This window comes from Benincasa hispida, chromosome 5 (assembly GCF_027475165.1).
Source record: "Benincasa hispida cultivar pf3 chromosome 5, pf3_genome.v1.1, whole genome shotgun sequence".
Classification (NCBI taxonomy): Eukaryota; Viridiplantae; Streptophyta; class Magnoliopsida; order Cucurbitales; family Cucurbitaceae; genus Benincasa; species Benincasa hispida.
Genome location: NC_143482.1, coordinates 37,207,109 through 37,220,616, shown reverse-complemented (window position 1 = coordinate 37,220,616; position 13,508 = coordinate 37,207,109). Strand labels below are relative to the sequence as shown.

Below are 13,508 nucleotides of genomic sequence, written 5' to 3'. Positions count from 1 at the left end.
CGGCACATCTTCTTCCTCGCATCCGCCTTAAAATGAAAGAAGACTATGGACAGAGACATGAACTTGTAAAGTGATGAAGTAATCGACTGCTTAACCCCTTCTCTGAAGAATGCATTTGGCATTTACAGAGTTTCCATGGTGAAAGGCGGCTTCTCTCTCTCAGTTGTACAGATGGGACAACTTTTATTCCTGATTGACGTGCCGGATGATTGTTACCGATAAAGCTTAATGTACTTTGAGATCGTTATCAGCTGTCAACTTAATTTGGATCTGACTGTCATCAGCTTTCTGTCCCATCGCTCTTAATTATCCTTTCACCTGGATGCGCCCACCATGCTGTACTGACCAAGTTGCGGTGATTCTTCTTAGGCGAATTTTTATGAGCACAATTAATGCAAAGTCTTGTGGTGAAGTTGCGCTCGACCAATGTATTCTTGTGATCGCACTCTCTGCATTGCGTTAACGCATATTCTGCACAAAAATGTAAAGATCAACTGCTCTAATGCGTTGGACTCATGCGACCACAATATTATAGAATTTATACTTAATGGACGCAATTTAACATATTTCATCAACGCAATCCAACATTGGTTAAGAATTAGTCCTATGATAACGTACATTTCTGCCCATTATCAGTCTTGTCTTGAGGGTAAAAGGACTAAAAGTTTTTTTTTTTCTGGAAAAGGTCTTAGAGCCAAAGAACCCTTATAACTCGTGCATTCAGATTTCTGTGGACCCATTAACATTAAAGCGCGAACAAGGTATGAATATTTCATCAAATTATTATTCAAGGTACAGTTATGTTTACCTAATTCATCTAAAGCACTTGAAAAGTTCAAGATGTATAAGGTTGAAGTTGAGAACTTGTTAGATAAAACGTTTAGGACATTTCGATCAGATAGAGGTAGAGAGTACAAAGACTTGAGATTCTAGGACTATTTGATAGAACACGGAATCTAGTTACGACTCTTTACACCTAGGGTCTCAACAGAACGGTGTATCAGGAAAAAGAAACAAAACCTCGTTAGACATGGTTCGGTTGATAAATGAGCAATGCGCAGTTGCCTAATATTTTTAGGGAATAGGCAGTAGAGATTGTTATATACTTTTAAACATAGGCTCCATTAAGAAGATTTCTGAAACTCCATATGATATATGGAGAGGTCGTCAAAGTAGTTTATAACACGTACAGGTTGTTTACATTATTACATAATTTAAGGACTATCGGCACATGTGTTGGTGTGAAACCCTAAGGAATTGGAATATCGTTCAACAGTATGCCTATCGGTAGGCTACCCAAAAGCTAAATATTTCTTCAACCCAAAAGAAAATAAAGTATTTGTATCTACAAATGTTACTTTTCTTAAAGAAAATCACGTGAGAGATAATCAATTTTGTGATAAGCTAATATTGTGTCAACATTTCCATAGAAGTTATCGAAAATCAACAAACATTGTTGATTAAGTTGGTCTTATAACATGATTTGTTAGAACTAGTCAGATGCATCTTTCTCAAGAGTTTAGAGTGCCTCGACTTAGTGAGAGGGTTGTTTGATAGCCTGATCGTAATATGGGTTTAGCAGAAACTCATGTCATCAATGTTTGATGATGGCATCGAGAATCCATTGATCTACAATTAGGAAATGAATCATCAAAGGAACAATGTCCTAACACACCTCAAGGAGTTAAAGATATAAGATGCATTCCATGTATGTTGAATGTAAAAAGTCTACTGTATGTTTATTAGTCTACTGTATGTTTATTAGTCTACAAAGGCCCTCACAGCTAAAGTGTTTAAGGTCACCTAGTGAACCTAAGACTACGAGTTTTATAATCTAGGGCAAGTGGGAGAAAAACCTATGGGTATATGATGCCTAGTGAAGACAAAACATGGGTATGTGATGCCCTAGTTTATTGTGTTTCACTCTCAAAACTCAACAACTCAACAACTCAACATTATGTATATATGTGTTACCACTAGAGTTTTAGTCAAAGTGGGAGTTTGTTGAGTTTTATGTCCTAAAACTCGTGGTTTGTAAACAATAAACTTATTATGTTATCAATAAAGATGTTATTGAGATTTATTCAATAAAGTTTTTATCAGATATATGAATTGCTCATTTCATTTTATAAAGAATCTAAATTCAATAAATTAAGATTCATGGCTATTACATGAATATTTGGACTTTATGTGGATACATAAAAGTGGATCAAGTTCGAGTAAATAGTCTAAATGTTTTTGGGGACACTATGGATGCAGTCCACTTTGTATTTAGTACAAACGATGTGATCCTGAATCATTCATGTGGAGACAGTTTAGTAGAGGTGTCCTATGCAAAGATTTTGCATGAGACCAAACCAAGAAATAAGTCACTCTTACTTTAATTATAAAGTTGTTTACTGTTTAAGACTGACTAGTCAAAGCGATGACATAGGTAACTTGACTTAATCCTGAGCTAACTACGAAGTTCTTTTTATTCGGGATTATCGTTATATTTGCATGGGTGAGGGTTGTCTCAATAGTGCTGACTCAATAAGCCTCCCATTTCAAGGGTAAGGCCAAGTAGATAGTTAGGGACATAGAGTGTAAAACCCGCACCTTACTTTCTCCTTTTCAATTATGTTTATTGGTTAAGTTAAGCAAAATGTTGGGTTAAATATCTAAGTTAGATTGGGTTGGTGCATTCCGAGGTGAAGGATGAGTTTGAAGAAGGAAAATGGTTAAGTAAGAAAGCTTAGCCCTCAGTACTTATTAATCTGGCTAAAGGTTGATCATGCTGAAGGGTGCTTGAGCATCGAATGAGCGTCAGGCAAGCATTGAGTAAATGCTATCGAGCGTCGAGTATAAGTAATCAAGGAAGGGTTGAGCATCAAGTCAAGGCTGCCAAGTGTCGAGTATAAGTGATCGAGGAAGGGATCGAGCATCAAGGGTAAGTGAAAAAGGATCGTGTGTTGAGTACGAGCGTCGAGTGAGGAGCGTGCGTCGAGCGAGCTCCCAACGCCGAGTTTCCCCATCGAGTATTTAACAAAGAGTCTCAAAATTTTCCATTTAGTAAGGACTTCTCTCCACCGAGTTTTCCCAGCGAGGATTGAGTAGCTTAAAACGCTCAGTTTTAAACTTCTCTTTTAGTTGCCCGAGTGATGGCTTAATCTCGGCCCTTGATCTCTACTAGTGGGTGAGGTGGCTTATGGAGATTTCATGAAAAGGGCTGAATAGTAGTATAAAAAGGAAGAGAAATTCAAAGGCTCATTTTGGATGATTTACTCGAGCAAACCAAACGAACTTGATACCATCAGAAAGCTCTATGAGTCTAGTTTCTGAAATCAATCCTTTTGAAGGGAGTTCTCACAGTAAAGAGGGCCGGAAAATGAAGGAAGAGTCGAAGGTCCATTTTTTAGGCGTTTCCAGACAATCGATGAAGAAATGTAGATCTAGACCAAACCACTTAGATTTTCGAGCCAAGACTTTAAGGTATTCTCGTAAACACCATTTCAAGTAATTTTGTAGAAGTAACCTTGACAAAAAAAAGGTCTAGGGTTCGAGTTACATATTTTGGGAAATAAAACCTAGAATCATTACTCAAGTAGGGATTTGCGATTAGGCTATCAGGAAATATTTGAAGGCTCAGGTTAAACCACAAGGATTTTCATGCTGAAACTTTTAGGTAACATTAGTAACAAAATTCCAAACATGTTTGGAGAAGGAACTTTCTTAAAATGAGTTCTGGTTTTCAAGTTATTTACGTTAAAAATTGAATCTAGAAAATGTTGGACAGTTAGGCAACCCCTTGCTAAGTATGAGCTTAGTTAAAAGAGTAGTCTCAGAAGGGAGGCCAAAGTAGCAACTAAACTCTTATTCTTTTATGTATATGAACTACGTCCATTGGGAAGGCCTACAAAGCTTAGGAAGAACCAAGCCTAAGGATTCATGAGTGACTAAATGTTTTCAAATATGTTCACAAAAAGGACATGCGTTCCAAATGAATTTCATGCTAATGTTCATGGGTTTCCAAGGAACTAAAGTTTATACTTATGTTTTAAATGAGTATGAAAAAGTAACGTAACTACATGTTATTAATTGTGAAGTATGCATGTTGAATGATAATGATGCTCTTAGGGCGAAAGCTAAATAAGTGCTAAGCCTAAAGCTTATGATGCTCGAATCTTTTATGAATGTTATGTTTCTAATATACCCGGTATCGAAGGTATAAAAGGTATCTAATGAAGTATCTAAGGTGTTGATGGTACTTAGTATACTCCATGTGCACGTAGGTAGTTCTCTATGAGAGGATGAAGTATGGGTCTCACGACCATGAATGGACGTTGGGAGCTTGGGCTATGAATGCTCGTTCTTAACTAAGATTTGGTAGCATGATAGATTATAACACTATGATTAATGTGGAATAGATTATAACACTATGTTTAATGTGTGATACTATGCAAGTTGCTTAAGATTATTTTCCAGCATGTTATTTATTTTACATTAAAGCATAAGGTTTGAAAACAAATTTATTTCTATGTGTCACTTACTGGGCAACCAGCTCATAGTTTTCAAATGTTTTCCTTTTTTCCAGGTAGTGATCAATTTCCTTGCGGTTGAATTCACTTTAGCTTGCCACCCAAAGTTTGATGAGCTTAGGAAGAAGCTTAGGTTAAGCTTGTTTTGATGTACACACATCTGGAAAGGAGTCGGGGACTTGTGAAACTTATTTTCTTTTGCGACACATGTTTATTTTAGTCATCTTTTCTCGTCGGATATATGTTTGTTTTTGGAATTGTAATTAAGACTTGCACTGTTTAGTTTCATGGTTGTGTTTTTCCAAGTCGTTTGCATATTCAGGTTTCAAGCAGGTCCACTTAAGTTAGGCAGTAAGTGTTAGCACCTAGGTCGGTAACTGCTACCGTCATATCCTTTTTCGATTTTAGAGGGTAAACCGGGAGTATTTAGTACAAATGATGTGATACTGAATCGTTCATGTGGAGACATGTCAGTGGAGGCGTCCTATGCAAAGAGTTTATACAAGACCAGATCAAGAAATAAGTCATTCTTACTTTAATTATAAAGTTATTTACTGTTTAAGACTAGCTATTTCAAAGCGATGACCTAGGTAACTTGACTTAATCTTAAGCTAACTATGAACTTCTTTTTATTCGTGATTATCCTTAGATTTACATGGGTGAGGGTTGTCTCAACAGTACTGACTCAATAAGCCTCCCATTTCAGGAGTAAGACCAGGTAAATAGTTGGGGACTTAGGGTGCAAGACGGAATTCACTCCTACCCGTTATTAGGAATAGTAGAGAGGTTGTTTCCTTAAATGCTGACTCCGGGTCCTGAACAAGGGGCCCCACCCTCTCATTGGCCCAAGAGTGACTTGATTTAATGATTAGATCATAAACCAATTATTCATTAGAGAATCAGTGGGACTTAAGGAGCAAGATGTAATCTCAGGGGTAAAATAGCTTTTGACCTAGCCATTATTACGAACAACCTGTGAAGGGTTGACTTACTGATTCTGGTTATATCAAGTGGACAAAAATGTTGGGGATGATGCCCTAAACTCTCATTGGGTTCTGTAGTTTGTAAACATCGTATTGAACAAATGCTTGTGATGTAATAATATATGATATTTTTTTCACTATTGTCTATGGAATATTAGATGTTTTATTTGCTTTACCATAAACCAATAAACTAAGATCCTTGGTTTTCGTTGTAACTTAAGCATGTATGTGGAGACATATAGATGGATCATGTCTTAAGTGATAACCAAAATGGTCTGTAATATATAGATATAGGAGGGAAACCTTATCTTGGTAACACTACAGATGCGGCCCGCTTTGTAGAATAGTTACAAGTGTTGTGACTTGCTATAGATGGTCCGATCCTGATCATTCATGTGGAACATGCGACCGGGGGCGTTCTATACAAAGGAGTTTGTATAAGACCAGACCACAAAGTGTTATAGTCTCGTTATATAACGACGTTCGTGACAGAGACTTTACTTCACTAGGATGACCATAAGTAACATGACCTCAATCCTGAGTGAGTTAGGAACTCCTGCCTTTGAGGACGGTCCTTTGATTTACATGGGTGCGAGTGGACAGATTTTTGACTCAAATCTACCACTTTGGAGATTCGTCTGATTTGGGAGCTGGGAACTCAGCTTCACAAGATGGAATTCACTCCTTCCCCGAAGCAGGGGCAAGTAGATAGATTGTTCTCTTAAGGGCTGATTCTGGGGCTTGAACGATGTGGCTCCACACACCTTTTCATGGCCCGAGAAGGGTTCATACATAGTAGGACTATGTTGTATTGTTCATTAAAGGGATCAGTGGTACTTAAGGAGTTAGATGTAACTAAAGGGGCAAAATGGTAAATTGGCCCAGTTGTACTTATGAGCTTCTGTGAAGGGTTATCATACTATTGATTGGTTATATTTGATGGACACATAAATATATATGTGGTGAAAAGAGTGCAACTGTCGGTCTTTAGTGGAATGCCTGACAGTTAACGGATGGTAGATCTCGTGGCTAAAGAGTTTGGTCAGCTATTCACGTACCGTTGGAGCTTCGAGCCATAGATCCATTAGATCCCCTCGGTAGCTCAATGGATTCAAGTTGAGAATAAGTTTTTGGGTTAGTTTGAAGTGTTCAAATTGACAAGAGAGAGTTCGATTATATATGATATGATTGAACTGGTCAATTATATATGATATGGTTGACATGATGTATGAGATACATTAATTAGAGGAAAAGGATATAAATATGATTTATATCTAGTGAAAGATATGGTTTATATTTTGTATATGATGTGATATTAAACTATGTTATAAATATAATATGATTATATTTATTTCTAATTAAACAATTATAGGATAATTGTTGTCGGTCTTTTCTCCATAACCGAATGAGATAGTGGGAGGTTGTATTCAGTTTTCGTAACTGAAGGATAAAATAAAAATGGTTTTTATTTTGCAAGGGTATCGGTTAATCGCTCCCCAAATTAGTACACTACCCATCGCCTAGCAAACGAGAGCATACACGATAGCTCAAAGTTTACTAAACGATTGTGTACACGCGCAACTTACCTAAACGATCGCATAGTATTTGCTAAGCGATCGCGCGCGCGGAGTGATTTTTCTAAACGATCGTCTAAACAATCAGACCCTTTTTACTACAGATCATGCACCTTTTACTAAACGATCAAGCACTCGTCTATACAATAGACTTCAGATATCTCCCACTTGCTTGGTCGTGGTAAACAATCATTCCTTCCTCCTTCCCTCTACCAAATCCAACAGAGATCACACCTTCTGGATTCTCACTCCGAGAATATTGAGGTTTTCGAGTGGTTATGTCCTTCTTGCTGCCGTGTTTGTGAGAAATTCGTTCGGTGGTAGACGACAGCATGATTTGGTGGACGATAGCCTTGATGATCTCAGCGAGGACAACGAGAGTTGCTGACTTGACGAGAGTGAGATTTAAAGCGAAAAAGAGTTCTTCAACTGGTATGTATCTCGCACCTTTGTTGTTTAATTTTCAAAGCATGCTGTAATTTGTTGTTAAATGCATAACTTGTATGTTTGATTGTGAATGCGGTATTTCTGCCACAATGAATCTGGAACGATCTTGCTTCCGCTCATAGGTACTCTTTAATAAGAGTTCCTTCAAAAAAAAATATATCTACAGTGAGGGGGGTGCAACTACTGGGCTTTAGTGGAAGGACCTGATAGTTAACGAATCACAAGAATTTTAGGCTTCAATGTCGGTTAAAAATGTAAAATCGGATGTATAATGTCGGTTTAAAAAAATGGATCTTTAATGTTGGTTTTAAACCGACATTGAAGATAAGTTTTCATATCGATTTAAAACCGACATTAAAAGTCTAATTTATTTTTTTCTTACTTTATTAAAAAATTCCTTTCATTTTTTAACACTCTCGCGTCTATCTCTCCTACCCAAACCCTTTCATTTCTCTCTTACCTAAACCCTATCTCTCCTTGGCCATGTGAATCAGGGTGTCTGTCGTCTGTCCGTGGTTGTCTGCCGTCCGTTCGACAGTCTCCATCACGTTTGGGTCTCTCCTTGGTCATGAGTCCCTGTCAGTCTTCAACAATGCAGATCCGTAGGAACAATTCGAAAAGTGGAATTTAATTTTGGAAAATTCAATTAAAAACAGGTGAAAGAAATTTATTGTCATGTAAGGGAAGAAGAAGCTAATTTTTTGTGTTTTTGAAGGAATTTTAACTTCTCCATCAAGCCTTGGGTGAGTTATCTCTGTGTTATCCACTTTAGAACTGAACGTTAGGGCATATAAAGGACAATGAAAAACAACACAGAATTGCAGCTGTCAATCTTTCTTTTACTGTTGTTTTTATTTTACTGTTGATTTTTTAGTATTTTCACTTGGTTAATTCCGCTCCTAGCTTGAATCTCACAAGCTCTCTTCAATCTTAGTGCCTTGGGATAGTTCCTTGCTCGGATTGATTTTCACATATCTTAAAACATGGTTAATGGAGACTTATTGATTTATATGGGATGAGTTGTTCAATGGAATTAAGTTTATGTGTTGGTTACATTATTTTTAGAGCAAACAGAGGTCGGGGACACATGCGACCCAGTTGGTTCTTGCCCTGAATAGTGAGTGACTCTTTTTCTTTAAAATAAAACCATTATATTAACTGAAGCAAATAATACCTGTATACATAGTAACTTGCTACACTATTTGATATGCAACTTATGGTTTTTTGTTGTCATACTTGTTTGCTTGTGGTTAATGTAGATTTAAATGTTTGTAGGGGTCATCTGTTTTTAACTCCTACATCAAAAGATCCCTCGAGGAAACATGTCAAGTTGGAAGATTCCATTGTGTCCCGTGCACTATCCTCTAACTGCGTTAGTCATGGTCTTGGTGATGTCATTATGATCAACCAATTCTGTGAATTGCATACTCTTTTCTGCAGCTGAATATATGGGTTCATGTAATTCTGTATTTATTGCCCAGTGTTGCTGTTAGGTATCTAACACAATATTTCTTGCAAAAGACAAGTAAACAGCAAAATAACACAACATTTCCTTCAAAATAATTACTAATTAAGTTCTAAGTAAATCACTCTAAATTTTTAAGAAGGTTGACAAGTGGAAAAAGTGCACCCAATACAAAAAGGACTTCATAACAACATTAATAACAAGTACAAGGTAATATTTATAAGATGCTTATCTTAAAAGTCTATTTGCTCTAAAATTTTGGATTAGATTCAGTGTTGGAATGCTATGACTATCTTGCAGTTATGGTAGTCATAGTTTAGTTGTTTATGACTTCTATTGAGTGGTTTATGGTAGTGGAACTTCTGAAGCATCCTTTGGTAGTTTATATTTATGCATTATTTGTCTAAATGAATCCGGTTGCACTATGGTAGTTTGTGGGTTATTCATGCATTGTGGGTTGGGTTAATTCTTCATTATCATCGTCGAATCTTTTGTTATCACTTGTTTAACTATTTATTTTGCTTCTTTGTCAATTTGAATATAATTCATCCTTGGAATCTTATTTGGATAATCTAGGACGATAGCATCTTTTAGTTGGAGATGTTTTTTGTGGTTTCATTTGATTGAAGTCTTGTACCCGTTTGGTGTGCTTTTTAGTTGCTTGAAGTTTTGGTGTTGCTTTAGGGAATTTTTTACTTTTTAGTTATATGGAAAATGTAAAACTTTTTAGCTGGAGATGCTAATTTTCTCCTTTCCTCTTTCATTTGCTTATACTTATGTTTTGGCATATTTTGGTTTTTTATTATATGATTCGAGCTTCTATGTGGTTGTTTATAACAGAACATGTTATCTCAGCCTTCTTTGCTAATTCCTGTGAAGACTCGAAATCATAAATTCCCATGTTGTCTTTCCATAGCTCCCTAGCTTGCATTTCATAAATTCTTTTGTGTGGGATAGTTGAATTCTTATTAAATGTTGTTTGTCCATTTTTCTTTGCTGGAAGTCGTGCTTTCGATTTGGATTAAATCTGTGGTAAATGGTGGAGAGAACAAGTTTTAGTTTGTATTTTATAGTTTAAAAGTAAGTTCTCGCTCTTTTTAGATACACCAATAAAAGTTGTTTGGATCTAACAAAATTTTAATTTTGCTATGTAACACTTATGAGTTTTGGTAATTTATTGATTACCTTGGTTTTAGAGTTAAATTATCATCTCCAATTCCTCTTTTGTGACTTATTATTGTGGATTTGTGAAAGCAATTAAGAATTTATTTTGTGCAGGTACAGGTTGATTACCTTGGTTTTAGGGACATGTCGTTTTTAACTTTTTGACCGACATTCTTTGAACTCGATCTCAGCTCAGATTAGCCCGACATTCAAAAAGAAAAAGTCGTTGAGGTTCGTCGTTCTTTGAACTCAATCTTAGCTAAGATCTGTTCCAATCTTTGACCTCTAGGTCAGATTCATTCCATCTTTGATTTCCTTATTACTTTCCATTCTTTGCACTTTTTCTTTTTATCTCGAAATCATTTGCTAAACTAGGTTAGTTTTCATTTGTAGATCTATAAAGTGTCAACACAAAATTGGGGTTTGTAGAAATTAGAATAGCTACCAAGTGGAGGCTTTGTAGGTGGATTTGGGGCATTCGGTAGTCAGCAAGGAAGTGGTGGTTTCTTTGCTTTTGGTGCTGCCGCTGGTGGAGTTGGAGGAGCTGGAAAACCTCCTGAGCTTTTCACTCAGATTAGAAAGTAGTTTCATGTTGACTATCGATAGGCAGATGGTAGAATGTATATCTTATTGTTAAATTTCTATATATATATATATATATATTTGAATAAGATTCAAATGTTTAAATTAAATATTAGATATTTAATTTTCTAAATTAATAATTAATTAATTTTAATTAAAATAAAATCATTTAAATTTAATTAAAGGAAATTAGTTGGTGGTTATTCCAACTAACTAGAGAGGTTTTCCTCTATAAATGCAAAGTTATGGTAGAAAAGTTTTTTTCATTAGGAAAATCTCTCCCTCCTAACTCCTAAAAGGAATTCTCTCAATTTTTGCTGTGAAAAGAGTTTTCTCTATAAATATCTCTACATGAACACAAATTCCCTTTATTTTCAAAAAGTCGACTCCCACAAACTGGTCCTTGTCAAAAGAATAGTCGGAAAGATCCAATGGTAGTGTCTAGAGTTTGTTCAAGGGAGATGCGTTACGGATTTTTTTTTGAAGACCGGGAGAATATTTGAAAAGTGTCTTCAAATGTAAATTTCTTCTCCCCTCTAATTTCGGCTTAACATACTACATATTGATGTATGTTTCTTCTTTTTTGTGTTGTCATTTTAAAACAAAATCGAAGAATAGCAATCACTCATTTCCACCATGGGATTCAATCCCTTCATATCCATCATTCTCTTAACCAACAATGGTAAATGCAAGAGGAACAATCTTAGAATTATTATCAAGAGTGCAGGCAGATAATAATGTCCCCATAATTTTGTTCTTCATAGTGGCACAATCAACTAACATAATAGAAAAACAGTAATTCCATGCATCTATAAAAAGCATTATAGGCCATGAAATAATACTTAAATCTACCTTCATCATCGATTCTTGTGCTCTATATATTTCTGCAAGGAATAAACATTTTTAGTGAATATTGTGGCAACTTAAACCCGTATGTCTCATTAATTAAACTGAACATTGAAAAAAAAAAGTACCAGGATTTTTTTTTCAATTAGTTCATATGAGAATGATGACAAAAGAGCATATGGGGACTCAGGGGTACCTCTAATATTATTGAGAGTAATCTCACGGCCTCTCCAAGCCTCGTCATAACATACATTTACACCATGATATCTTCTTATATAGCTAACGATCACAAAGACGACATGACACATTGTCATTCATTTTAAAAAAAGACTTTGTACACTTAGCAAGAATTTAGGATGTTGCTTGCCTATAACTATCTTTAACAATGTCGACAACACATGGATGGATATTCATGAATTTTCGAACCATCCACACCTCACTTTTCCTATATACGAATGCACGTAGATACCAACCACGAGGTGAATCCTTGCAATGAATATCAAATGATGTACGATTTTACCTAGTGGTAGTAAGTTCAAAACTATTGTTAAGAGCAAGCAAATAAATCGCTTTCTTCAATACAAATTTGCTCTAAAAAAAGTGAACCTTCTTTAATAAAAATACTAAATTGACAGGATTTAAAATATTGGAAATCAATAATTTCAATATTTCAATCAAACTGTTGGGGAGAATAATCTGTTCCTTGCTAACTCATTATTCAAATACAATGTATTTTCAGAAGTACCAGAAGATATGTGGTCAACCACTACACGTAAATCATTTTGGGGTAGTCTGATAAAACTGACATCAACTATAAAACATCTTTATCTTCAACAACCTGAATAAGATTTGAATTATTGAAACCATCTTGGTACATTGTCAATCGAGATATAGACAGATTGCCAAAAGGAAAAAGCTTACCTTGGATATATTCAACAAACTGTTGGAAGGACGAGTTTGATGGAATATAAACCTCAAGAGCTTGAAAATTATGATAGTGTGAACTTTCATCCCATCTACCGTCGAAAAGAAGTTTAACTCATTGTAAACCCATAGCAAAAATAGCAAGATAGCAAAATTGACTAACATGAACTCTTGTTGAGATATTGATAAAACAAAATGTATATAAAAATGTTTAAATCGGTATACTAATAATATAATAATATGTATGTGATACGTGATAAAAAAAATTTGAAAAATCCGAAATTTGAAAGAAACACACACACATAATTTGATGAGAACATGTATAAAATAATGAGCAAAAATTAAGTCGGAATTAAATATGGTAACAAAAATTTAAAATAATAAAACTTATTAAGATAATGTAAAATTTGAAAATTTACAATAAATTAAAAATTAAATCAAGAGAGAAAAATAAGAGATTGAATCCATTCTAAGAGTGGTTATACAAATCTAATATGATTAAAAACTACCAATCCGAAATTCAAATGGGTGAAAAATTGGCCACTTTTTTTTACAAATTATTTAGTTTAGAATCTTATAAATGATGCTTACCCATTGACATTATATTTCTAATTCAGCTATATTTACACTATAACAATTACACAGTACTTAACATTTCTATTGGATGACTACATATGAAAAAGAACTTAAGTGAGTGGCACACATTTTGCAAAAAATCTTATTTCCAGATTTTACTATAAATCCAAGTGAATCATCCAATTTTGCTGTTCTATCCAAATTTCTTTCCTAGTTTTTAGGGCTAACTAGATAAATAGCAAAATTTAAGTTTTCATTTGGATAAATAGCAAAAACTTTTTAAAATTGTAAAAATAGCAAAACGAATTATAAAATTAGAAAATAATAATTAACAATTGTCAAAACTACCCCATATGGAATTCTAAAGGTGTGAAAGAAATAAACTGCTTTTTTCAATACAAACTTGCTCCTAAAAAGTAAACCAAGTCTA

The 13,508-nt window shown here is 35.0% G+C and overlaps 1 long non-coding RNA gene across 1 annotated transcript; it reads left to right on the top strand.

Moving 5' to 3' along the window:
* Nucleotides 1-8,377: 8,377 nt before the first annotated feature.
* Nucleotides 8,378-10,761, top strand: LOC150036085 (uncharacterized). The gene is made up of 4 exons (XR_016529833.1): nt 8,378-8,638; nt 8,797-9,014; nt 10,271-10,381; nt 10,544-10,761. It is a non-coding gene; the product is annotated as an uncharacterized LOC150036085 (long non-coding RNA).
* Nucleotides 10,762-13,508: the final 2,747 nt, after the last annotated feature.